This window comes from Tachysurus vachellii, chromosome 8, assembly GCF_030014155.1.
Source record: "Tachysurus vachellii isolate PV-2020 chromosome 8, HZAU_Pvac_v1, whole genome shotgun sequence".
NCBI classification, from domain to species: domain Eukaryota; kingdom Metazoa; phylum Chordata; class Actinopteri; order Siluriformes; family Bagridae; genus Tachysurus; species Tachysurus vachellii.
The window spans coordinates 19,969,576-19,995,960 of NC_083467.1; the positions used below are offsets into that span (position 1 = coordinate 19,969,576).

At 41.7% G+C, this 26,385-nt stretch overlaps 1 protein-coding gene across 3 annotated transcripts in view; it reads left to right on the top strand.

The window, feature by feature from the left end:
- Positions 1-26,385, top strand: part of adarb1b (adenosine deaminase RNA specific B1b) — a 165,026-nt gene that overhangs the window by 18,122 nt on the left and 120,519 nt on the right. Inside the window, exon 1 of one of the 3 annotated variants that reach the window (XM_060876840.1) lies at positions 24,258-24,339. The exons of the other annotated variants lie outside the window; for them this stretch is intronic. The gene's annotated coding sequence lies outside the window, so the exon portion shown is untranslated. Of the gene's footprint in view, positions 1-24,257; positions 24,340-26,385 lie in introns of those variants that run through there. 3 annotated transcript variants of the gene reach the window in all.

Here is a 26,385-nt window from a genome sequence, read left to right on the forward strand (position 1 = left end):
TTAGTTATAGAAGTGTTATAACGATGCTGAAGATTAGTGTTCTAAATGTCTTGTGGCTTATTTCAGCACAATCTCATTTCTCAAAGCATTACAACTCCTCATATGTCTCGCTCCTACACGCTTCAGGTATGTCTCATATCTTTGCCGTGCTTCGCTATCAGGTGGTCTCGAGTCCACAGTAAATTAGTGTCAAAGGCAAATATGTAGCAAAGTGTTTCATTCCAGTTTTCTGCGACAGAGATTTATCTAGTTAGAGTCTTTTATCTGATTTTCAGCGTCCCCGTGGACACATGATGGCAGCGGTGCCGTTTCTGCGGAGCACACTGACAGCTAGAGCAAGAGAGGAGTAAGCCGAGGCTGTATCACAGCGCCAAAGCTGTACGTCATACGCACATCCATCTGGGTCCCACGTTCTTTCCCTCTTTCACTTCGAGTTCACGCAGGTTTTCTCACATCATTCACTTCCGAGCTCTCGCTATCTGATATAGATGCGGAATTAATCCAGGCTAAAACGGATCACCTTCACCAGTGATCTGCTCCAGACTACACTGACAAAGGTCATTGAGGTGCGTGTGTGTGGGTGTGTGTGGGTGTGTGTGTGTGTGTGTGCATCTCAGACAAGTGCAGGGACCTTGTTTACATTTCCATCAGCCGGCTCCAGCCCAAATCCAGATGCTCTTAAGATAATAAACAAGTCCTCATTGTCTTCAAAGGTTAAAAAGATTAAACTCAATCCAAGTGCAGCATAAGATAAAACACACACACACACACACAAACACACGCACACACACGCCCGCACACACAGACATCGAGTATAGCTTGTGGCTACTGTTTTGGAGTGAGGAGCAGTGAAGTGGTGTGCAGACTTGGCAATCTCTCATGTGGCCTAATTCTCTCTCTCTCTCTCTCTCTCTCTCTCTCTCTCTCTCTCTCTCTCTCTCTCTCTCTCTCTCTCTCTCTCTGTGCTGAACTTCAGCCAGATGATGCTGCTTGTCCTCTGACGCATCATATCTGCGAGTTGAGCGTCCTGCTGACCTTGCCTTGCCACACTGTCCCCTGACTCCCTGCTGACTAAGACCACATCACGCCCGCTCAAACTTGTGCCCGAGTTTGTGTCCTAAAGGCTTTACAGATTTAGTGGAGTTTAATAACATTTAAAAAGTTTCAGCGCGCTGCATGCACACTGTCCAGAGCAGCACATTTCTCTCTCCAGCTATTAGTATATTTAGTTAGTAAATTTATTCGTGATCACTCCGTAGATATGAATGTTCGTATATGTAGGTTCAGCGACCAGGGAATTAAATAAACAATATTATGTACATTGAAAAGTAACCTGCTTCACAGTATTGTGACACACCTCACTGCTATAACTACAGCATGTGCTTCTGAATCTCAGTACACACCGCTTTGCTTAGAAAGACTGTGAGTATGCAGAGTAAATAGAGTGCACGTATGACTTCAGAATCAGGACGAAACCGAGTCGAATAAAGTCTAGCATAAAGCTAATATGTATGATCCTGTTAGCACAACACACACGTTGCTTATTATGTATTGATATTATTTATTTTGGCTTCTTGCAGTGCGAAGAGAGCACCAGAGCAAACATTCACCAGTGACTGGGTAGCTGGTGTTATGATCATTCCTGACATTTCTGCAGAGTTGTTCTGGTTTCTATCCAAGAGTTGTTTTTATAATGATGATGATGATGATGATGATGATTTATTATTATTATTATTATTATGATGATTATTAATATTATTATGGTGCTATTATGCGCAGTAAGGCATCATAAATTTTGTGTCTCACCACATTCCCCTGACACTCATGCCATGTGTGTGTTGGGGGATCTAATGTTATCGTAGGCTAAAACATGCACACGCAGGTTACTTTACTTCCTGAACAAGTGTGGATCTAAGCATGAGCTTCGTTCTCGTTCTCAGGAATCAAAGCACAGTTCCAGTGTGATCGAACTTGTAAAACTTCCTCTGGCTCGGTACAATCCGCTGTACGGACATTAGCAAATGTTTATACAAACCGTGCTCCTGTTTCAGACTAAACTGTCAGCGTGAACTGCTTCAGTCTGTATTAATGCACTTACTGAACTAGCCTCACGTAGCCAGCGCTTCAGACTAACGGTAGAAGGTCTGGGCTCCATCACAGCTTTTCTTGATATGTAAAGCAACCGATCACATTTGATCGGTTGCTTTCATTTTGTTCAGCATCCTGCTGATCGTCCATTTAAGAAAGTCGCGAAATTAACACCATGAACTTCTAGCGTTTAGCTGATCCTCATAGCACACATTGTCACAGATATAAAGATGAAGACTTCCTTCCAAGATGAAGAAGTAGAACGTTTTTCCAGGCAGAACGTTAAAAACGGCGCTGCACATACAGTATCTCCAGGAAATCTCGTAGAATAAAACCAATCAGATTCTATTTTTGTGTGACATGTACATCAAACGTTCAGCAAACAGATCGTAGGCTTGACGTCCGAGGCTGAGACGATTACCAACATAACTGGCTTTATGCTGTTACATTACATACACGGTCATATTTTTATCCTAATTATTTAAGTTACTAGGCAACCAAACTAACTTGCTGTTCATTATTACGTGTTTATTATAGAAGAACAGCTGGGGCAGCGTGGCGGTGCTGCGGATTTTGAGCCTCAGCGTTTTAGGCTAGTCGATTACGTTACCAGGCAACCAACCAAATCTTGGGTCTGGGAATCACACTGTAGCTTCTCCCCATCACACTAGCTAATGAATTTATCATCCATCATTTAAGGACCATTGAAAATACTCGAATAAAAAAAAAAAAGAAGACTTTTGTTCCCACTTTCTGGTACTATGTTAGTGATGGAGATGTGGTTCAGCAGTTCTGTTGTCAGGGCTTAGATGTGAATGCTGATGTGATGGATTGTATTGCATTCCTTTGCTCTATTCTGCTCTTTCTTATATTGACTAACACATTGCAGCTTTTGTATTAGCACAGGACACCTGATCTGATTTATTATTTTTTTTTGTTTGTTTTTTTTTTTTTTCTGGGAAAATGTCCAGTATTAGATATCAGACAATACTTCGGTTGTATTGAAAATAAGAAAAGTGGGATCTGTGCATTATTAAATGATGCTACATAGAAATTGTATAGAACGCTGACAAGCTCACATTGTGAAAGTGTGTGTGTTTTTTTTTTTTTTTTTTTAAATAAATAATAAATCCCAGCCTATTGTGTCTCTGTAAATCCTACACAGACACATGCTTTGATGTCTGTATTCTGTCTGTTTTTTTTTTTTTTGGTCCAGTCATATATCAGTTCTACAGCTTTGCTCTTCTGGTCCCCGAGCCTTAGATGTCTGTGTTTTGATAGTCGGCTTTGACCGCTCTCCTGGAAAAGAAGCGTCAGCGAATCTGCTTTGTAGCCTGCCTTAAACGCCTGGCTTCCATGTTCCTGTTGCACTTCTGCCTGGGTAATGAATAGGCTGCACTCAGCGCGTTCACCTAATGATGTACAGCCAGCAGCTGAGCCGGAGCTTCCCTGATTTTAAGCCTCGGTTCGGCTTTGTTCGTAACTTGTTAAGCAGAAAGCGTCTGTATTAGCAATGCGCAGGTCTAAATGAGGAAGTGTATGCCTCCGTGTTACTCCTTTCATGTAAGGAACTGTTAATTATGTGGAAATATTAGCTCACTGATGATGCTTTAATTGATGCACAGTAAGACTGCAGGAATATCTTTTGTCACGCGAAATGGTAAACTTTGTGTGGAACGATGGATCTAAAAGGCTCGTCGGATTTGAAGTACTTCCCCGACGCACGTTTTCACCGGACGCAAACGAATTCTCGGCTTCTTGCTGTAAGCTAGAGATCGTCCAGAGAACTCTCTTAACGTATCAAACAGTTATTCATGCATTATATATAAATGTTAACTCTGCAACGGTAATTAATCGAGGTTAACATACAGATTATCCACATCCGTCGACCGACATTTAATAAATCCATGAGTTATAACGCAGTAAGGTAAATTACAGCTCATTCAGAAATGATAACGTACCAAATTCTGGTCTCCAGATGCAAATATTGTAGCTTATTTTTCAGCAGAAACAATTGCAGATGGTTTCATTACGGTGTTGTTCATGTCGGTTTCTAAGGGCCTTTTTACACCCGGTCACTTCATGTATTTTCTCTGATCTGATAGCTATCTGATTTGTTAAAACTGTTCCATTTATATGAGGCCACAGAAATGCGTCTTGGCCAATCGGAGATCAATCCGACCTTTCTACTCCCACCCAAAATGCAAATATATTTGACCTCATTTCCGGGGTAATTGAAATGGAACACGCTTTGGTGTGCGCGGTTTTCAGAATGCAATCAAAAAGAAGACGAAAAAACTTGTTACGACGGTTATGCTACAAAAAACAGCATTTACTGTTTGCTGCATTTTTGCTGGTGGCAGCAGTGCATTTTAGGACCCAACGAGACACCTGGGTGAAAGATCACTTGCGAGTGACGTACTAACGTTTGGGAGGAGTATAGCGCTGACGTATGTGGCTCGAACAACCACATTCGTTTACACCTGTCCAGTTTCATCTGAAATGCATCCCAGACCACCTCCTGAAGCGGTTTGAACGATCGGAAAAGCCCCTAAGAGGAGCGATTATACTGGGTTTTGGTATAATTAATGCATATTGTATCATGGTGTCTTTGTTCATGGTGCCGATTTATTTTTTTTAAATCGTGTCCGTCACATACACAGTGAAATGGGATGGAATTAGTGCTAAATCTATGATGAATTTAGAAGTTACTGATTCGAAGGTGCTCAAAAGCTCCTGGTTAAACAAACGCACTTGACTATACACAGCTGTAGAAAGGACTTTTCTTTATAATAACAAATGAGGATGGCTTCCCTTCTGAGTCTGGTTTTGTCCTCATATCCCCTCAGGGAGGTTTTCTTCATCACTGTTGCTCCTGGATCATACAGGATACATATAAAAATCGAATTGAATCGTTTTCAACTGTTTGTGTCTTAATAAAATAGAATAAGAGAATAGCATTAAGAGAACTGGAATTGAGCAGTACAGGTCATTTAACCTCATTAGAACAGAGCAATATGGTCAATACGGTCATTCTTGACTATTGTGATGTAATAAGGTGTCATTTTTAACATCTTGATTGCCTTCGAGAATTAAAGATCTTTTGTATTTTTTTTTGTTGTCAAATTCGTTTAGATTTACGTGGCTTCTTTGTGTCCGTACGTATCAGAGATGGGGGACTTGAGTCATATGACTTGACTCGAGTCAGACTTGAGTCGCAAATTTGAGACTTGCTTGACAAATATTAAAAAAAGACTCGACTTGACTTTGACTTGACATTCATGACTTGAGACTCGACTCGGACTTGAGTTAAATGATTCAGAGATGGGGGACTCGACTTGCCTCGAGTCAGACTTGAGTCGCAAATTTGAGACTTGCTTGACAAATATTAAAAAAAAGACTTAACTTTACATTTATGACTTGAGACTTACTTGTGACTTGCACATGTGTGACTTACTCCCACCTCTGGTATGTATTTCCCAGAGTATTTGAATTCTTTTATTAAAAAGCACTCAATACAGTGGCATCATGTTATGGAGTCCGGGGCATTTTTGCATAACGTTCCCTGGAATAGTTCCAGGCTTTCATATGCACAGGAGTTCTCTCGCCAAAAGACCCACCGTTAAACTTTATGACGTGCTTTGCTGCTCCTGAGAGCGAGATCGAACTTCTGCACCCTTAAACCTCGGGAGACGTAATTCTTCGTGAAGCGCTAGTGACCCAGAAGTGTTACTCCTCGTGAGAATGCTGCTTTGTAGTATGCACTAAACAGAAAGTATTGAACGCTGATGAGGATTAATGCATCTCTAGACTCGTGCCAGAGCGGTGAGCGAGCGAGCGAGTAAGTGTAAGAGAGATGGCTATCAGTACATTATCCAGCGCGGGCGAGAGCTGAGAAACAGAGGCGCTTCAGGCCCCGAGGCTCTGGAGAAAGATTTGCAGCTGTCTGAAGGAAGTAGCAAGAAGCTCAGTGCTGTAATCTTGTGGGAGGCTAAGTGCCTGACCTCAGCATCTGCTGCATAGAAATGCTGGAGTGTGAAACTTTATACGTTCTATATGTGATTTTTATATATAGTGCATTTACATTATTTATGTACTGGAGAGATGGGCTTGGTGTTGAGAATGTTTACTTCACGCCTCTGGGGATGGGGTGGAGGTGGATTTCCGACTAAGCCGTGTGTGTGCGTGTGAGGTATGTATTGTCCGTAGTATGTTGTAAGGTGTGCAAGGTTGTGCCCAAAGTCCCCTGGGATAGACTCCAGGCTCTTGTGACCCTGTGTAGGCTAAAATCTACAAAACAAAAGGATGGATTATAAAGAAATCTTCTTAGCACTACAGTGAGTCACATCTAACATCCACCAGAAGGTTAGTCAGTAGGTTATTACTATATATTACTATATGGTACACTTGTTCCATTCATAGTGTCTGATTATTATTGTCACCTCATTTACCTTTTGTTTTTTTTTGGACTTATTTAACAGCAACATGAGAAATGTTTACAGTGTAAGAGAATTAGTAGAAAGGATGCTCTTAGTCAGATCTCTACGAATTTGACCTTCCTGTTTCCTTGTTTTTTTTTTGCCGTGTATACAAGAATGTTTTTTTAAATTTTTTTTTAATTTGTTTCCTTTATCTGTAGAATTTAGATGTTTTCAAATGTTTGATTAATATAGTGATGTTTCTGAAATAGTGCGAGAAATAGTGCGAGTGTGTGAGAATTGGTGTGTGCGGGAGTGTGTGAGAATTGGTGTGTGCGGGAGTGTGTGAGAGTTGGTATGTGCGCGAGTGTGTGAGAGTTGGTGTGTAAGTGCGTGTGTGTGTGTGTGTGTGTATGAACACTGAGACACTTTGGCTGGCCTTGACTATCAAAATACTTTTATCCCATAGAAAACCAGAGGAAAGCCACTGAGGAAAGCCACTGAGGCATAACCATGTATTAGGAATGCAATTAAAATAAGCAAGATTATGCTACGTTAATATGGATCAAACATAACACAAATCAAAATGCAAATGTATTTATAATGTAAATAATATGTACAACACAGAGGAGTGTATTAACTGAATCAGCATCAGATGTTAGCCATTAAATGATGCAGTTGACACTGTGTTTGATGCAGACGTGTCACCTTAGGCATGAAATATTTAACGCTTTCTAACTGGAGGTCATTTGTTTCTGTAGAACGTAACATAACCTTACAGCTTCTGAACCCTCGATGTCGCTAACCTAGACCTAGTGTTAAATTATTTAGCTCATGTGTACAAAACATTCTTTTTGGCTTTATGGCTTTGATGTGATATTTCTGCAAAACCAAAGCTAAACATTGAGCCTTGAGTTACAGATTACAAAAACATCACTTAACACTATGATTATTTGCTAATGTAAAAGTAAAAGTTTGTTAACTGACACTGGTCCCAAACGTCTGATACGACTTGCAAATATTCAGTTCAGCTTTATTAAGATTTTTATCAAAAGGCTTTGCCACAAAGCAGCTTTACAGGAATCTAGATGTAAGGTCAGATTTGTAATAAGCAAGCCAGAGGAGACACGAGGGAGCAACCATTTACATTTCCAGCATTTAGCGGACGCCCTTATCCAGAGCGACTTACGTTTTATCTCATTTTATACAGCAATTATAGGGTTAAGGGCCCTTGCTCAGGGGCCCAGCAGTGGCAGCCTGGTGGATGTAGGAATCACACTCACAACCTTCCGATTGGATGTCCAGCACATTTAACCACTAGGCTGCAACATCCCTGCAACCCTGAGAGCAGCCGGATACTCACGCAGAGACCCATGAATACCAGCTCTGATACGTAGCTCCGGTTATGTTTCCCTTATTTACATATCATCCAAAAAACTGTTCTTTTTGTGATCACAGAAATCAACGCAAAATCATGCAAACCCTGCTATATTCAGTGTTCATTGTTGAAAACCATCACAGATTTTTTTGCAGATCTGGGCCAAGATGCTTAGTGTAACATCACAACATGCATTCAGCCAAAGCCTGGAGAAACCTGAGCTTGCAACGTTTTCAGCAAAAAAGCAAAAAATAAAAAAATCACAAAACAAAAAAAAAAATTGTAAATTTTGCATAAAATTAAAATAAATAAATAAACAAATAAATAAAAGCGAAGTCTTGGAGGTTTTTGGCTAAATTGGCATGTTCCTTATAACTGTAGCTGGCTGATTATAAATGAAGCGCTTTATCTAGTTCTGTTTGTTACCTTAGATGGACGATAGGGTTATTGTGGAGAACTGCATTCTTTTTTTTTATTATTTATTTATTTATTTGTTTATTTTTTAAAAAATAAAAAGAGAACTTTTTTATTCTCATAGAGGTTGGTTGCTGCGGCATGTTGCTAGCAATAATCTCCTCATGCTGAGTTGTTGGTTCAGGTTACTGAGGTTTCTCAGGTTACTGGTATTAAAGGCAGACACTGTAGTTCCTCATCTTGATATTTTCACACAGCACAGTTTGCAGTCTGCATACGTCTGATCGCTGTCGTTAATCATAACGTTCGTGAAACAATTTCCGCCGCGTCACGGCGCTCACGTGAGCCACCCGTTATAGCAGAGAATTAGGAGCGCCGGAGACTCCAGACAGACGCCGTGTATCAGGATGTAATTTCAGTTTCAAACAAAGACTTCATCCAACAGCTAAAAATGGAATGGGATGAAAACAATCTTTTGATTCTGTTCAGTGTAGCTAAAAATGAATTGTGCATTTTGATGAGCTTCATTTCCTTTCTCAGGTCTTGCGGGCACCCGAATGACCCGCTGAATTAGAGCACACTTGTAGTCTCACAGCAGGAGACTTGCTACCCAGCTCAGGATGATGGGATTTAGCAGAACTAAGCCCCTTTTTCTGTTGTGTTCTTGACATCTATGGTCTTTAGTTTTTCAGCAACAGTGAGCTCCAGTCTCAATCTCAGACGGATAAAGCGTGTGTTTTATACTCGGTCCTTCTTCCTTACAGACCCGTTAGATCTCAGTACAGCCTCGTTGCTCCGTATGCACCGTCATGCGTGTACCTTATTCTCCATTCGTTTAGAGCAAGAGGCGTTTAAAATACTAACAGCTACGCGGTACGGCTCTAAACGAATGGAGAATAAGGTACACGCATGAAGCCATTGTGCTGTGGGATTTTCTCTATTTGTCTGTCTATCCTTCTCTTCTCAGATTTGCCATGCTCAGCAATCCCGCTCCTGCTGCGCAAGTGAGTAGACTCTGCTGTTTTGCTTACACACAAATCAATGACAAATTAGCTTTCTGCAAAGATCGCAGTGACTGCCGCAGGAACGGGCTGGCGATGTTTTGAAAGAGCAGTGAAATTGGAATCGACTCAGCGCCGCAAATCAAACATGTCACGTTATGCCGGAGCGATTCGGCGGCGGCGGCGGCGGCGCGTGTTGAATACAGCTTCTCACCCCGTGCCACGATCTGTTTTTACACCCCTTTGCACAGGTCTTGTGGAAATTTCAAGCACACGTCGTACAGTTTCACTCGGGTGATTCACTGCACTCGCTCCTAAGCTAAAAATAGTTTTAATTAACCAATCTGTTCTGAATGAAACTCCTCTCTCCCTATGCTTCTCAAAAAAAAGAAGAGAAAGAATTAACTAAAGAAACAGGTTTCTAATTAAACGAAAATATTGGTTGAACCGACCGTATCCTTCTAAATGAACGGTTATTTTTATCCTAGTTGTCTCAGAGAGCCCTTTCATCATTTGTAGCTACTACCATGAGAATATCAATGAAATGGTCTAAAGACTGAATCACACCCTTATTACTAGATCATGTATTGGGGTGAAGTTTTAAAATGCGAAGAACTGTGTAGAAGTGTCTATTGAAATGAAGGCCTGGTGACTAAATGATATTTAACCTTGAACATAAATGCACCAGGGTTTGATCGAATCAAGTAGAACCAGATCAGTGCTTCAGGGGCACCAGGAACAGTCCCACTTGCATATGGGCCACAAAAAAAATCTGCCCCAGTATGAAAACCATCTACAATAAGCAGGAATGGAAGTACACCAGGACCAGAGCTGGGAAGCTGTAGGTTACTGAGTATACTGAATACACTTAGCTTTAAATACAGAGCTATGCACTAATTTTGGACACCGGGTGTGTATCTTTTAGGACTCACCCAGAGACATGCAGTATAAAGTTAAACAAGGGAGTTGGTAGAATCAGCTTCCTCTTAAACATAGATTTATTTAGATTCTTGTGTCTTAAACCGATTGCATCATCTTGCTGTCATCCTAAAAAGTCTACTTATGTTTATTAAGATTCTTGGTCCCGGTCTGGATTGTGGTGGATACACCCTGGAATAGACACCAGAGTATCACAGACACACCACTAAACTAACCAGTCCACATACCAGCATGAATTCTGGTGGTGGTGGGAGGAACAAAGCATTCATTCATATGAAGAAATGGAATATATTGAATTCATTTAAGGAAGAAGTGTTGTCACAGAGACACTGTTGGGATCTGCTGTGTTAGACAAGAAGGGTGTGATCTGCCAGATGCTCTTCTCTGGTTAAATCGTCTGCATTTCCCAGGGAAACAAAAGTTCATTGAATTTACTAAATTGAACACGAACACGGTTCCATGAATTAACTCATTGTAATGATTTGCTTGTGTATCTTCAAAGCCCTACAGTTTCACACAGGCTTAAACCATGGTGTTGTGAGGTGTACTGTAGCGACATTGCCCACTTCCCATCATGCTGCACATGATTTAATTAGGTTCTTTTCCTTTCTCCCAGCATCAACATTCTTGGGGAGCTTGGAGTGGAATTGGATCATGTTAATACTGCGTGAATTGATAACACACACTCTTTTCAGTTTAACGTAAGCATGAAATCACGGTTTGATAAAAAAAACTGTAGAAACTTTTATGTAAACTATACATATGTTCTCTTAAAGCTGACCGGACATGAATTCCAATTTGTAGAACTGAATGCAAAGAAGAAACAGACATGGACACTGGTGGGTGAGTGGGTGGGTGAGGTGGACCCTTTACCCTGAGGCACCAGCAGTACCTGCACCACTACACCGCTCTCTGATGGAAACAAAACCGGCTCTGGTTTGACGGTGACGGGATCAAACCCCAGCACTACCAAGCTGCCCCTGCTGGGCCCTTGAGCAAGATCCTTAAAGGTGCGGTGCACGATGTTTGAAAAATGTTTCAGAAAACTGAGTAGGGCCGACTAACAAATCAAACGTGTAGCCAATTAGCAGAAAGGGGCGTGTCTTGTCAATAGTCGGCGGAGAGAGTGTTCAGTGCACATGTGCGACATTAGCAGAAAGCGATTAAAACATTGACATGGCGGATATCTGCCATTACCTCTCCCTCGGGTTCTAGGTGTTGAACGTCGTCTTCCACGTAAAATGGAGCTAAACCTTTCACGGTACAACACACAGTACTACAAAAACACATTTGTATTACCATAGTATTACTCATTATTTGTGGGGCGGAGCTATCAAAACGGGGTAACACCCATTTGGGTTAGGGGCGTGTTTGTTTTGGTGATTTCAAATGTCAACATTGGCTTTTAAACATCGTGCACCCCACCTTTAACCAACTCTGATGACTCTGTGCTCTGACCCCAACTTCCTAACATGCTGGAATATGCGAAGAAATATTCTTCATTTCACTGTGATGTAATTTATATGTGACAAACGAATAAAGGATTCTTCTTCTTTTTATAACCCACAGGTCAGAGCAGAGAGCTTCAGATTTCAGGCCAAGCCAGTCTTTCCATGGTGATGGCTGAATCTGTTGGAGAATCCTTGCTGTGCTGATGTCACATGTGAATCTGTCTGCTGCTGCTAAATGTCAGAGATTCAGAGCTCTTTGTGTGTGTGTGGGGGGGAATTCAGTCCCATTGATAAAATACGTCTTGATCTGAAGAAAGGGATTATTTCTTTTGAAGATGCTGAGCTGTGGAACAGCCATGGGGATCTTGTGTGTTTGGCCGGAATGGTATGATCTGTTACTGGCTGTTCTCTTGTTGGTCTGAGATCTTCTGCCCAGAACTGACAAGATTCTGGCTAAAGAACTTGCTAAAAGGCTTGTAGGCTTTCTTCTTTCCTCGGTCATTCCATTTCTCTGTCCACCTTTTAACTCTAGACGTCTCTCTCTTCAGGCTGTCTGATCGAGCCAGAGAGCCAAGTCCTTGCAGGGTTTTTTTATTTTGGGTTCTAACTAAGTCAAAACTGTGCTCCAAGTTTTTAACAGTTTGAGAACCCGGATAAATCTTGTCTAGATTTCTAAAAAATTGGAAAAAAAAAACATATCTGTATATTGCTGTAGGGGTTGAAGATGGGGAGATGGATTAACCAAAACTAAACTAGAAAAACATGTTAATCTTTTGTTCCATTTTCAGTTTTGTTTGTCTGTTGGTGAACGATCAGGCCTCGAGTTTGAAGCCCTCTCACGCACTATGCACCGTTTGAATGGGGCATGAAATCTTTGTTAGCTAAGCTCAGCTCCTCTTTGCAGGATCAGTCAGCATCTCTGCATTGCTGCAGTGTGCATCCTTCTCCAGTTTTCCTGCTCTCGTAATGTGCCATTCTGTTGCTTGCTGTATATGGAAGACTTTCTCTGTTTGCCTCCAGGCTTGTTCCGTGACAGACTGACCCGAATCAACTCAAATCAGTCCTCTTTATGTGAATAATCACTTGAAATGGCTCTCTCGTGATTAGCCAGATAATCAGGAGCTGTAAGAAGGGATAAAAGTGGTTTTGTTTCAGTGAATGTTACCGAATATGAATATTACATTAGTGACTGAGCAATGGGAGACCTGACGTTTACTACAGTCTGGTGTGTTGTGACGGAACCGATAGTGCGTTAGTCATGTCGGAAAGATTGTATTCAGTATTTGAACACACGTGCAGGATTAGAGTGACACTAGTCAAGCATTGGTGTCAGTACAAAATAGACAAAAGTAACAGCAGTGCTGACTTGTGTTTACTTTTGCTGATTCTTCTTTTTTTATTATAATTTATTTATATTTCTTACTTATTTATTATTATTTTTTATATCCAGCTGAACTGCCCTTGGTGTTGTGTGTGTGTGTGTGTGGGTGTGTGTATATATCTCTCATTTTTTGTGTGTGTCTCTTTCTGTCTTTCTGTTTGTCTCTCTCTTTGTGTGTCTCTGTGTATGTGGTGTCGTGTGTGTGTGTGTGTGTATATCTCTGTTAGTCTCTCTCTCTCTCTCACTCTCTCTCTCTCTCTCTCTCTCTCTCTCTCTCTCTCTCTCTCTCTCTCCCTGTGTACGCGTGTGCATGCAGTATAACTCTGACATGACAGAAGAGCTACACAGGTTCTTGGCAGCTTCTTAACTGGTCTCCCAGTGGCTCACATAAAGGCAGTATTCTTGCTCCAGTGAGTCATCGCTTCTCTGATGTTGAACATGGTCGATTGCTTCTTTAAAGTGCGTCTTCACTTCCTGTGTGTGTGTGTGTGTGTGTGTGTGCGCAAACCTCAGCTCACTTCTCATAACTCACAGGAGGACCCTATAACGGAGGATGGTCCTCGTCCCAATGCTCACGTGAATCATTCATCAGCTCATAAAGGTTTTTTTTTTCTCCCAGTTAACCCTGGCTTGCCTCTGTGGATTATGGATTACGGGTGCAAACAGAAGACACTGCAGCACCTGTTAAAGTCAGCAGCGGTGGAAGGAAAGGAGTTCAGTTCGGATTCTGTAACAAGCTCGTAAAATTTAGTGATTAAAACGTATCTTTTCCTTCAGTGTGTTGCAACCGCCTTTAGAAGACGTCCGTGATTACAGCCTGGGATAAATCTAATGCTAAACATTTCCAACTAAATTCCTTAAAATCGACTGCGTTTCAATAACAGATCATACAGTAAGCGAGTGTTTTATTGACTGACAGCAGGCAAACAAGCGTTTATAGACTTTAAGGGAGTGTAAGCAGGATGTCAGGATGACATTATTTATGTGTACGGGTGCATGACAGCAGGTTCATGTAGTGTACTGAAAGAAATGGTTGTGGATTCATTCCTTCATTTGGTTGGTTAACCGTTTAAAACGGATCAGGAAAATCCTGCGCTTGACCCGGGAACAGGCGTGAAAATTTACCCCAGGGGTTCGGTGAGTCAGTCTTAGGGGTTCGGCGGAGGATAAGACACACCCGACTCATATGAACCTGAAGGCTTTTCAAAAAAAGCTACCGTTATGGAAACGACGAATAGAGAACGATAACTTCGCAAACTTTCCCCTGCTAGACGACTGTGTATGTAAGATCGAAGATGTATCTGGAATCAGAGACATTTCTTTACCCGCGGAACTGAAGCAAGCAATTGCCACGCACTTAGATGAGCTTGCAAAGTCTCTCGACAGATACTTCCCTACAAGAGAGTCTTATCCAGCATGGGTGAGACAGCCGTTCACGTTTAGTGTTGAGACAACAGATGTCAATGATGAATACCTCGATGAAATCATTGAAATTCAGCAGAGCCAGGTCCAACAGCAACTCTTCAGAACAACAACGTTCTCAACGTTTTGGTGTCAACAAATGGTAACGTACCCTGTTATTGCTAAGAAAGCTCTGGAGATTTTCATACCGTTTGTTACAACATATCTTTGCGAGCAATCATTTTCGAGGATGCTGGACATAAAAACGAAGAAAAGGAACAGACTTTGTTGCGAAAATGACATGAGAGTGGCACTTGCCAAGGTGAAGCCGCGCATTTCTGAACTGGTCTCTGAAAGGCAACAGCAGAAGTCACACTGATTTGCAGTAAATATTCATTATTATGTTTTTGTTTTTGTGTGAAAATTAGGGCTGAGTGAGTACAGCATTATCTGTATCTGTATCCGTATCTGTTAACCATATGAATTATCTGTATCTGTATCCGTACTCTGAGTGGGTGGGGCCTAACCCGGAAGTAGGTGGGGCTTGTCTTGAAATGGGCGGGGATCTAACCGGTAATAATTAATTTGTAATATTTATAACACTAGCTTACTACCTTTGTTTTTATGAAATACAGCAAAAACGTGTCAGACACTCAGTGTCTGGTTACTGGTTAGAGACAGCTGAAGGTTTAAAAAAGAAAAAAATCTCCGACAGGCAGAGACGCAATGCGAGTCGCATTCTACCAAGCAAGCACCACGTCTGAACGAACCCACGTTTACCAGAACTCTACTGGTTAGTAAGTACGTATTATTAACATTACAACCCGAAGTAAAAAGCTGAAGAAACCCTAAACGTTAACGGAAAAGACCTGCGAACCCGAGTGACTGAGGGAGAGACAGAGAGCTGTTCTGTGTGTGACTGTGAGTGAGCAGAGCGAGACACAGCAACACAATACATCTGTATGTGTGTAGGGGAGGGGCGCTGTGACTAGCCTATCATTGTAGGGGAGGGGCGCTGTGACTAGCCTATCACTGTAGGGGAGGGGCGCTGTGACTAGCCTATCACTGTAGGGGAGGGGCGCTGTGACTAGCCTATCACAGAACGCTGACACAATCAGATACCCAATGATGATTTTCATTCAATCCGAGCACATATATTGACTCGTATTACTCTTAAAATACTCGTACTCGGCAGAAGTGCTTTATCCGTACCGGATACTCGTTTCAGCCGAGTATCCGGCTCATCTCTAGTGAAAATCATGTTTTAATTCGGTGAATGCGCATATGAAACTGGTGGGGTTCAGTACCTCCAACAAGGTTAAGAACCACTGGTTTATACAGATTACATGGAGCTGCACGTACACGTTGGATTCGCTGCGTTTGGATGCCAGTGTAGGTTCACAAAGCCATGAGCATTAACAGTAAAGTAACATCCGCCATTGTTGATGTGTTTGTGTTTGCCGCTGCTGCGCTAACGTTGCCGGGACACGTGACACGTATACGGTGACGTCAGACTCGGCTCTGTGACGCTCTCTAACCGATGGAAAGGCAAACAGGTTCTTCGAAGGATTGCCAGTGGAACCAAATTTGAACCAGCACCAGCACTAGCTCTGAACCAGCACTCGGTTCTTTCTGGTGGAAAAGGGGCAATGGAGACACTGATCCTTACCTAGGGGTAATGTAGCACAGCTAGTTCACTTCCCAGCATGTTTTTTGTACAGTGGGAAGAAACTGGAGACACTGTAAGAACTTAACTAAATCTCTGTCATAAAGGTCAGTCTGTACCACAACAAATGATAGTTTCCTTGCTTCCTCTAAACAGGCTGTTGATCAGTTTCACAAGTAATAAAAGTAGACTAAAAGCGTATGATATCGATCATTAGAAAATCAAAACAATTTTCTGAATGTTATGAAAAATTAGGACTTTTATTCCACTTGTTCTTTTTTTGTATTTCTCTTCTTTCCATTCATCATTAATGTATTTTCTGAGTGATTGGTGTCTTTTTCAGAAAGTGTTTCCTAATGCTTCCCCACTGGAACTTCTGTTTTGTATTTTGTTAGTAATAAATACAACTATTGGCCACAGTCAGCTGGGATGTTTAGGCGTTGTTTTTTTTTGTTTTTTTTTTTTATTAGTTTTCGGTAGCAAAACAATTTAATTCTGTTTCGTAACTGATCTGTAAGATAGAGGAATATTTTATACATTCCTTGTTAACCCACTGAGAATTTTTCATCATTCATTTTTATTCTTTGTATATTGTACAATTTTTATTTCCAACAGAAACAGGACCAGTGTGTTACAGAATCCTAAGGCTTATTGGTTTTCTGCTTCACTTCCTGGGAACCTCACTCATTGCTTTCTAATCAGTCCAAAGCTTCAGTACGTAATACAAAGTATGACTGCTGAGGCAGCCGAGTGTTCGAATTCCTGCTTCTGCCCGGCATGCACGGAGTCTGCACGTTCTCTACGCTCTTTGTTTACTCCTGCTAGTCCGATTTTCACCTCCAGTCCAAAAACATGCATTGTTCGCTTACTGTCATCTCCGAATTGTCCTCAGTGTGTGAATGTGTGTTTGTGTGTGTGATTGTGATCTTTTACAGACTGGCACCTCAGTCCATTCTTAGGGCATCCACTGGGGTTAGTTCCAAGATTCCAATGACCTTGTTTAGGATAAACGGTACAGAAAAGATTTCCTTCACCAGAATGAATTTCCTTTCAGTGGAACTTGGGTAGATTTACTCTGGAACGTCAAACAGCAAACACACGGCTGCTCCCTTCATCCTCCCTCCAGCATAGCTAAGTAGTAGCATAGTGCATTAGTATTTGAGCAAGCAAAGAAAGCAAATGCTTACCTGGCAAGTATGGCTTGGTGTGAGAACTCTACACTCTGATGCTAGGTTCCTACCTTTTCCTACATGCTACGGATTGGTGTCCAAATGACAGATGCCAATGAGTCAGATGGAAATTCAGATTACTCACATCCTCACCGTGTCTCCCGCACTGAACAAACGCTCCTTCATTCTTCTTCCACCGCTCTTACGGATGACGGTGCGCCATAGACAGAGACGCCATCGGTCAGTTAGTCAGGCAGTGAGCTGAGACGCTGCAGAGGGTGTCGTTTTGACACGCACGCCACTGCTGAAGGCTGTGATTGATAGTGTGGTGATGGTTATTTCTCACCTGCCATCACAGAATGTGACATTCTAGTGGTTGGTTTTGAGGCTGTGGAATGAGATAAGTGACATTTTTGCTTGTGTCTGAGGCACATTTTTTAATCCAGAGGTATTTCGTTATTTTCTCTATATTTCTTAGGAGTTAAATTACCAGTAATTGTAAAAAATAGTGAACTGGTCATTTTTTCCTAATATTCATAGTCATAGTGAGCCTGGAGACTATACCAAAGAACTCCGAGGCACAAAACCCTGAGCACACACACCCACACACACACACACACACACAGTCACACAGTACGGACAATGAAGTAAACGGGAAGGAAACTGGTGTAGCCGGAGCAACACAGAGATAACATGCAAACTCTGCACACACCCCGGCCCCGAAGGTACAAGACAAACGTGCTAACCACTTTGTTACTGTATCTCACTGTCTTCTCCCTAATTAACACAAAATCTATTTCAGGTCTATTTTAGGCTGTTTTATGTTTTGCTGAACAACAGAACATACCAGAAGGCACTTTAGTGCTTTTCTGGGCCACATTATAAACATGCAAAAATAATAAATCAGCATATTGTAGTATACGGAAAAACTGGCAGCTTTGCTGAAATCTGACACAGAGAGCATGCAGCGTGGAAGCTCGCATCCATTAGCAGAGCTCTCTTTATAGCTGAATGGACGGCTCTCCTCGGGTGGAGGACACTACATTCAACAACAGTGTCTGGGAGGATTTTCCATCATGTTCGAACTCTAGTGTCTTTAGCATTTGCAAACGATTGGGATTGGATAGCGACGTACGGCGCGTGACGCTGAACGGCTCTTCCGCACGGTGTCGATCGAAAACAGAGTTTCACTTTGCCGCAGAGTTTATTTGAACTTAAATGACTAGGTGGAGCAGATTTCTTCAGGAGCAGACGGGACGTCCTGCGCATTGATGCGTTGCTGACTGCAGGATTTTGGAGGGGTTAGATACTTTATTGTCCTTGTATACAATGCACCAAAATTCAGTGAGCGAACGAGCTCGTTTTCACAGTGAGACCATGAGGATATTAAAGGTGGGGTCTCCGTTGTTTGAGAAATGCTTCAGAAAACTGAGTTGGGCCGCAAAACAAAACAAACATGTAGCCAGTGAGCAGAAAGGGGCGTGTCTTGTCAATATGGGCGGAGAGAGTGTTCAGTGCACATGTGTGACATTTGCAGAAAGCGGTATTAACATTAACACTGACATGGAGGATAAAAACAAAGAAAGAAAGTGAAGAAAGGCTTTCGATAAGGCAAGAAATAGGACCCGTGTTAATATAGGATCAGCTTTTCCAGTTCCTGGAGAGAACTGAACGTCTTCCGCGTGAAACGGAGCTAAACCTTACACGGTACAACACACAGTACTGCAAAAACACATTTGTATTACCATAGTATTACTCATTGAGTTCATTTATTGATAAAAATATACCCTCGGTCAGCTGCCCCAGCAGGTTCCGCCATAATACTTATCTGGGTTATACTTGGGTTATACTTGTCTGGTGTATGTGTGGGGCGGAGCTATCAAAACAGGGGTGGGACCCATTTGGGTTAGGGACGTGTTTGTTTTGGTGATTTCAAGTGTCAACATTGGCTTTCAATCAACGGAAACCCCACCTTTAAACATAAGAAAAAGTATTAAGAATAAAGAAACAGCGTACATCATTTAAATCAACATTTATAACTTATGTTGATGAGTAAAATGTCTGCTGAAGTGCACATACTATATTGGACATAGTATAAAACTGAGGGTCATATTAAATGACCTGTAAAGTGAACTGTAGCGTACGGAATTGATCTGGTGTGAAACTTTTCCAAATGTTTTCTCCAGCGAAGGTTCTATTCGACTTGTCTGTGTAAGCACTGCTTCTGTAACTAGCGCTGCCACTGGGAAATCTTTTGATTTCAACTTCACCTTATCTGTTTCTTTTCTTTTCGGTTGTTGATTCTGAGCCGTACGTCTCGTCACGAGGCTCGAGGTGCTTTGTAACACTGACAGCGAGACCGGTGGGTCTCACACGCCCGGAAACCCCTCACCCTGTAGGAGTCCTGAGTCGTGTAGCTTTAAAATTAAAAACGAGCATGTTTGCCTGTCATTAGAGTTGTGCACATTAGCTGCCGGCTATGTTTATGCACGTTATCTAATTGATATTAGCTGATTTTAATTATCTTTTTATGTTTTGCACTCTAGGCTTGTCCCCTCTGCTGCACTTTGGATTCTTAATGAGTTTGTAGTACTTCTGTTTCTGCAAGCAGTAGTTTAAGACTTGGCTGCTTTTGAGTGGCAGGGAGAAGCATGGTTCTGATGTACGCTGGTCATTAAAAGACTGTCCCTGTTTCATAAAAGAACGAAGCAATAATAAAAGACAAAGAAATAGTGAAGAAAGTGGAGAGAGAGAGGCTGGGGGAAGCGATTTTCCCCTTCTGTACCAGATGGCAGCTGGATCCAATGGGATGTATGTGTTGAGTCAGAGCCGAAGTCAGACAAGGTTAACATGCTCGTATTCATACCCCGAATCCAAAGCACTATGACACGCACGGGGAATTCACTCTCTACATAACGACGAGTTCGGGAAGTCTTTAAAATCCTGTTTAGAATATAAGCATAAACACAGAAGAGTCCACGGAGCGAGATGACCTCGTTTAACAGAACCCAGGTGAAAGCCACGATCCTGAGAAGGACCCGCAAGCCGAGAGAGGAAATCAGGAAAAACAGAAGGGCGCAGAAAGAGCCGGGAGGTTCCGTGACGTCCTCTCGTAATACTCGAATGTTTTGATGAGTTACATGCAAAAAAATCATCTGCCGTTTTTAATGATTCCAGCGTGAGCAAACACTCTGCACGCACACAACGGGTGACATCAGAATCAGACACAATGCAGTCTCTCGAGTTATTTCTGTAACGAAGCAGCTGCGTTTATCAGCACGAAACTTCCGCTTTAGCAGAAAGCTGCTATATGATGGACACTGTACATGACCAACCACAGACCAAACAGAGCTGGTTGATCTCATTATTTACCACCGCCACGTCAAACCTACGTGAAAGTTTTAATCAGTCTGTTTATCGATTACGCATTCGATTATTTATTATTAGTCGCTCTTCCGTCCTATAACTGATCTGTTTCTTTTTCCTTCCTCCCTTTTGCCCTTTAAAAATACTTTCTGCAAAACGCAATACAAGACTAAGGAGTTCTCAGCGTGTGAAGATGAGCCTGTCTGGTCTGTAGGACACTGTAGGCTGTGCTGTATTATCAGGCACCGAGATGTAATCTAATAACCAAATTTGGCCTCTTTGCTTCTCATGAATGAATGCATGTGGATGAATGGATTCCTCCTCCAGGCTGTGTAGCCCTTTATGGAAGGTAGAAGGCTTGTGGAGATTAAAAAGATGCAGCATAGGAAGTGAGGGTAAGAGAGACAGACAGACAGACAGACAGGGAGAGAGTGTGAGAGAGACGCTGCTTCCGTAGAAATGTCTAGTGGGCCAGACTTACATGGACAACAATATTTTCCTGATATTTCCTTTTACGATCATCTGTCTTCCTCTTCTGTGTCTTCTGTTTTTCTATATTTTTCTGAGATGAATGGAAAGCAGAATGAATTTATTTATCGTTTACAAGATAAGCAGTATTTTACGGTGGTTTGGGAAAAGCTGTTGGAAGTACTTTCATTGAAAGTAACTGGCCAGAATTTATTATTTTTTCTTTTCTATCTACCACACGTTTGTGGACACCTGAGCATCACATCCAGATGTGCTTGTTGATCATCTCCTTCTAGGTTTGATGTTCTAATAACCTCCAGTCTTGTGGGAAGGCTTTCCTGTAGATTTTAGTGTGTGGCTATGGAGTATCATGTTCATGTTTATTTAGCTACAAGAGCATACGTGAGGTTCATTTCAGTTCATCCTCAGAGGTGTTCTGTTGAGTTGAGGTCAGGGCTGTGATCAGAACACGTGACTCTTCTTCTCTAGCGATCTCGGAAAGCCGTTACTTCAAGGAGTTTGCTTTGTGCACAGGGGCATTGTCGTGCCGGGGCAGGTTTGGGGCTCTCGCTTCCAGTGAAAAAAATACCAAAGACATTCTTTACAATTGTGCGCTTTCATCTTTTGGGGGAAGAACCAAGTATCGGTGTCACAGTCACTCCGTCAAACCATAAATATATTCCAAATCATTTCGATTTTTTTTTTTTAATTACATTTTAAGCTAAGCTGCCCTTCTACAAAAGAACTAGTCTAACTAACAAGACGATACAGTCAGACCACATGAGGACGGCTAACACTAGGGGTGCTCGCCGGTCATAATCGGTCTCTAATTGCTTTGGGAAGTTTGATTGGCGGTCTCTATAAAGGCCCGTTTAGAAAAACCGATCAGATGACGCAAGACTCGCGAGACCAATTTTTTACGCTGTTCTAAAATGGCTTCATCCATCTAGCAATTCTACATAGTGTGTGAAAAAGACAATCTGCAACCTGTGTAACAAGCAAATTCCACAAGGCGGGAAGCACCCAAAGCATTTTAACACCACAAACCTCATCAGACATTTGAAGGTTAGTCACTTTAAGGAATATGAGCAGTTTTCAAAGTCGGCTAGCGCTAAGAAAGAGTTCAGTAAATGAAGCACCACTCACTCAGCTGTCGGTAATAGAGACGTTTCAAAGACAGCAACCCTTCTGCAAGGACGGTAAAAAGCATAAAGAAATATCAGACAAAATGAAGGAATTCATATGCCTTGATCATCAGCCGCCGTCTATTTCGTGGAAGAGGAAGGTTTCAGCGACTCGTGTCCTAGTTGAATTCACGTCACACTATGCTATTTCACAGATGTACAGTATGCCTGCCGCAGTTATATACCAAGCAGTGTTTACACATGTCGACAGGCTTATGAAGGACAACATAACATCAGTTAGTTTCACCAGTGACATTTGGAGTGCGAGTGTATGTCCCAGGTCCATGTTGAGCCTCACTGTGCTTTTTTTATTGCAGGTTTCAGTCTGAAGTTAAAGATAAAGACTCTGTTTTGTCTTTTATTTTTATCTAATCTACAGGAAAGTTGGATTTATCTAAGCTGTTTTTACAGTTTATCGAATTACTAACCAAGCACAGGCTGCTATGTGTTGAGTTGATATGTTGCACATGTTGCTTGCCAATAAATACAATTGTCAATTCATGATATTCCTCTTCTCTTGATTTCGATAGTTAACATACATTGTTGTTAAATATAGTTTAATAAATAATGCTACACGATAAGGCTTCAAATAGGCCATTTAATCTGAATCGGACAGATCGGCTTCTAGCGATCGGAGATCGGAGATCGGCTGTGTGCGTTAGCAAAATGGATGTATGTCTAATCATCTGGGCTTGGAATCGGATACCGGCTGTGAAAAAGCCAGAGAGTGTTTTTCATGCACTTTTCTTCCTTTTTACTTTCGATAGGAACTTTAAAATGCTGCAACTTTTTAGGTTTTTTTTTTGTTGAGTGGAAAAAAAAAAAACATATTTTATTTCAGGCACATCTCCACTTTTAGGAAGTTTATGTAGCATAAAATGTCAAATTTGTCATCTTGTTTAAGGTTCTTCAACATTTATTTAAATTAATCCAATTGCTGCCATGACCGAGCATGTTTTATTTATTTATTTATTTATTCCATTTAGAAAAGGATTTCATGGTTGTGTGTCTGTTTGAGACATTATATATTTATATTTATATTTTTTTTATTTTTTTAGAGCAATGGCGGAGTCTTTTCTCTGAGGCCATGTTCATAAAGATTGAGTGGAATACCATTATATATGTGCAGCAATGCTGAAAGAGAGCAGGCCGTCAATATTTAATTCAGTCCATCCATGAAGATCGATACAGTATAATGCTGTTTCGGGGGCCGAGCAACAGCTGGCCGCTGTTGTGGTGTTTGTTGCTGGACTGGATTAAACGTCCAGGACACAACGTTATCCGTCATCCTTTAAGTTCCGCTTCAGACCGAGCCAGTTTATAGTTTCCCTTCGCTGTAACGAACGGAACGGAACAGAATCTATCCGTCTCAAAGTATGTACACAAACTATTTTTCCGCCTTTTCATATTATTAAAAGGGCCTCACACAAACATGGACACGTGCAAAATGCAGCAGGGTTTTGAAAAGGTGAGTTCTGTCTGGCTCTTGTGCCGCCTTTGCACATCATCTCATCTCCTTGGCAACTGGAGTGTTTTCCCAAGTCATTTTGTAGAACCATGAAGACTAGACGCACACTTAACCTGATATGCTGTATGTATCTTATTTTTATTTTAGTATCTGTCTATACGCTCAAGTCCGGCTTGACACAGACTAGTCACAATGCACAAGAAGAAAACATCATGTATATTTACGCAGAGTATCATATGGTGTCCATAAATAATTAGGATCATGTATACATACTGTATAAATGCCACAAAGTTGATCACATTATAATTTTTAGTGTTTATTTTTTTTATTCTGCGGTATTATGAACAGTCACACTTGGTTTCTGGTCATTTTAAGCTTTTCATGCTTCACACAAAGACAATAAAAAACCTTCAGCATCATGCAGTTCTAACCGATTTAAGGTGTTTTTTTTTTTTTTTTTTCTCAGACCAAACGTGTAACTGTAAGTAAAAGCGAGGCGCGAGACAGCAGGGAAATAAATTTCCTCCGGAGCAGGTGGACCAAGCAGGTTAGGATATCTCTTCTGCCTTATCCACAGAGCTATTTTCTGGAGACATGGTCTCTATCTAAGAGCCTGCAGGCGTGTGGTGTGCAGCCAGGCGCGCTGCTCGTGAAGGATGAATGAGTTCCGCTCCATCAGCGTGCTCACAGTGAACAGGAGATTAGCAACAGATTAGACCCATGCTTTTTTTTTTTTTTTTTTTGCACGTATTCTAAAGACGCAATGCGCTGTGAGTGTAGAACGTGAAGAAATGGCCTTAAGGGCCATCTGAAAGCAGCGGACTATAGCCAGCAATGACACATCCCGCAGTCTATTTATAGCACCAGAGCCCACGGTGTTGGTTTCTATATCGTGGGAGCTTGAGTGATTCAGTATTGGGGCAATTATACTGCAGTAGGCTTGCGCACTCTCTCTCTCTCTCTCCCTCTCTCTTTCTGTCTCAATGCATCTCTCTTTATAGCTCATCAGAATGGGAAGAATCCTGGGGCTGGGAGAGAGAATGTGAGAGTAGATAAAAATGCAAGAACCAATAAAAACCATGCTAAGGCTTTATAAACCTAAAAGAAAAAAATATTAGGCTCATTATTTAAAAGTCTGTAATAATATTTTGGATTTCTTTTACATGTATGTGTCACAACCGGGATGGAAGGAGACAGACCCGTACGCAGGATAGCTTCAATTGATGGGGGTTTAATAAATAAAGAAGACAGACAAAAATGACGATAAATGAAACAATACAACTGACGACATTTAACAGAGACTAGACATGACAAGGGGTACACGCAACTAATGATCCGCGCTGCATTCAGCAACGCGGCTAACTTAAATACAATTAAGACAATGACAACATTAGGAACAGGTGAAGAAACAGGGAGAAGCAGACGAAGGCGGGGCAGACACGTGACAACAACAACAGCACATGGCCAAAAGTCCGGGCTGAATCATGACAGTATGTCATTTATGTCATTTTTTTATCTCATTTTATACATCTGAACGATTAAGGGTTAAGGGCCTCGCTCCGTGGCCCCAGCAGAGGTAGCTTGGTGGACATGGGGTTCGAACTCGCAACCTTCCGATCAGATCCGGTCGATGTCAGTTATGTGTTTTAGAGAGCTTACGTGCGTAACGTGACCGAACCTATAATTCAGTGCTTACTGCTCAGCTGTTGATACAGAATGTACTGATCACTGTGTGTATCGTGTGTAGCATAAATAAAATCCAGACATTCAACAGCCGCCATGCTGGCTTTGTCATGTGACCTGTGACATCATAGTGTCCGAAACAATTTTTATTTATTTATTTATTTTTAAATACCGCAATCTTTTTTCCTCTTTTAAAATTTAACAAAGTTAACAATAGACTCTGTTGTTGCTACAAACAGCAACGTTCACCAAACCCTAGCGCTTGCACTTAACGAGAGCCTTCATGCCGCCTTCTGTGAGTGATGATTTTGACAGCGCCTTATGGGACAGCGCAGTGCTTGTATGGTGGTTCTGTGCTGCACGGTCGCAGCAGGTCGTCTGGGTATGTGTTACGAATCCAGAGACTCTGGATATCCTGCTGCTTTGGCACACTGCTTTATAGTAGAGTAATAGGGATATATGGACAGCACAGGTTTTTGATTGGAACTTTACAATACAAAGTGTTTTGAGAGTTTTTCCCGAGTGTTCCTCAATTCCGTCTGCATTTCATTCACACATATAACACGTGTATATATATGCACTGTTTCTTTTCTCTCTCTCTCTCTCTCTCTCTCTCTCTCTCGAGATATTAAGTGGTTAAGTGGTTATATATATAGCCTAGTGGTTAAGGTGCTGGACTACCAATCGGAAGGTTGTGAGTTCAATACCCACTTCCACCAGGCTGCCGCCGCTGGGCCCCTTAGCAAGGCCCATAACCCTCAATTGCTCAGTTGTATAAAATGTAAGTTGCTCTGGATAAGAGCGTCTAAATGCTGGAAATATATTTGTTTTGTTGACCGAGCAGAGAAATACTATTTTTTACAAAAAATGTCTTTCTGATGTCTCATGTTCAGAACTAGGGTCGAACTCT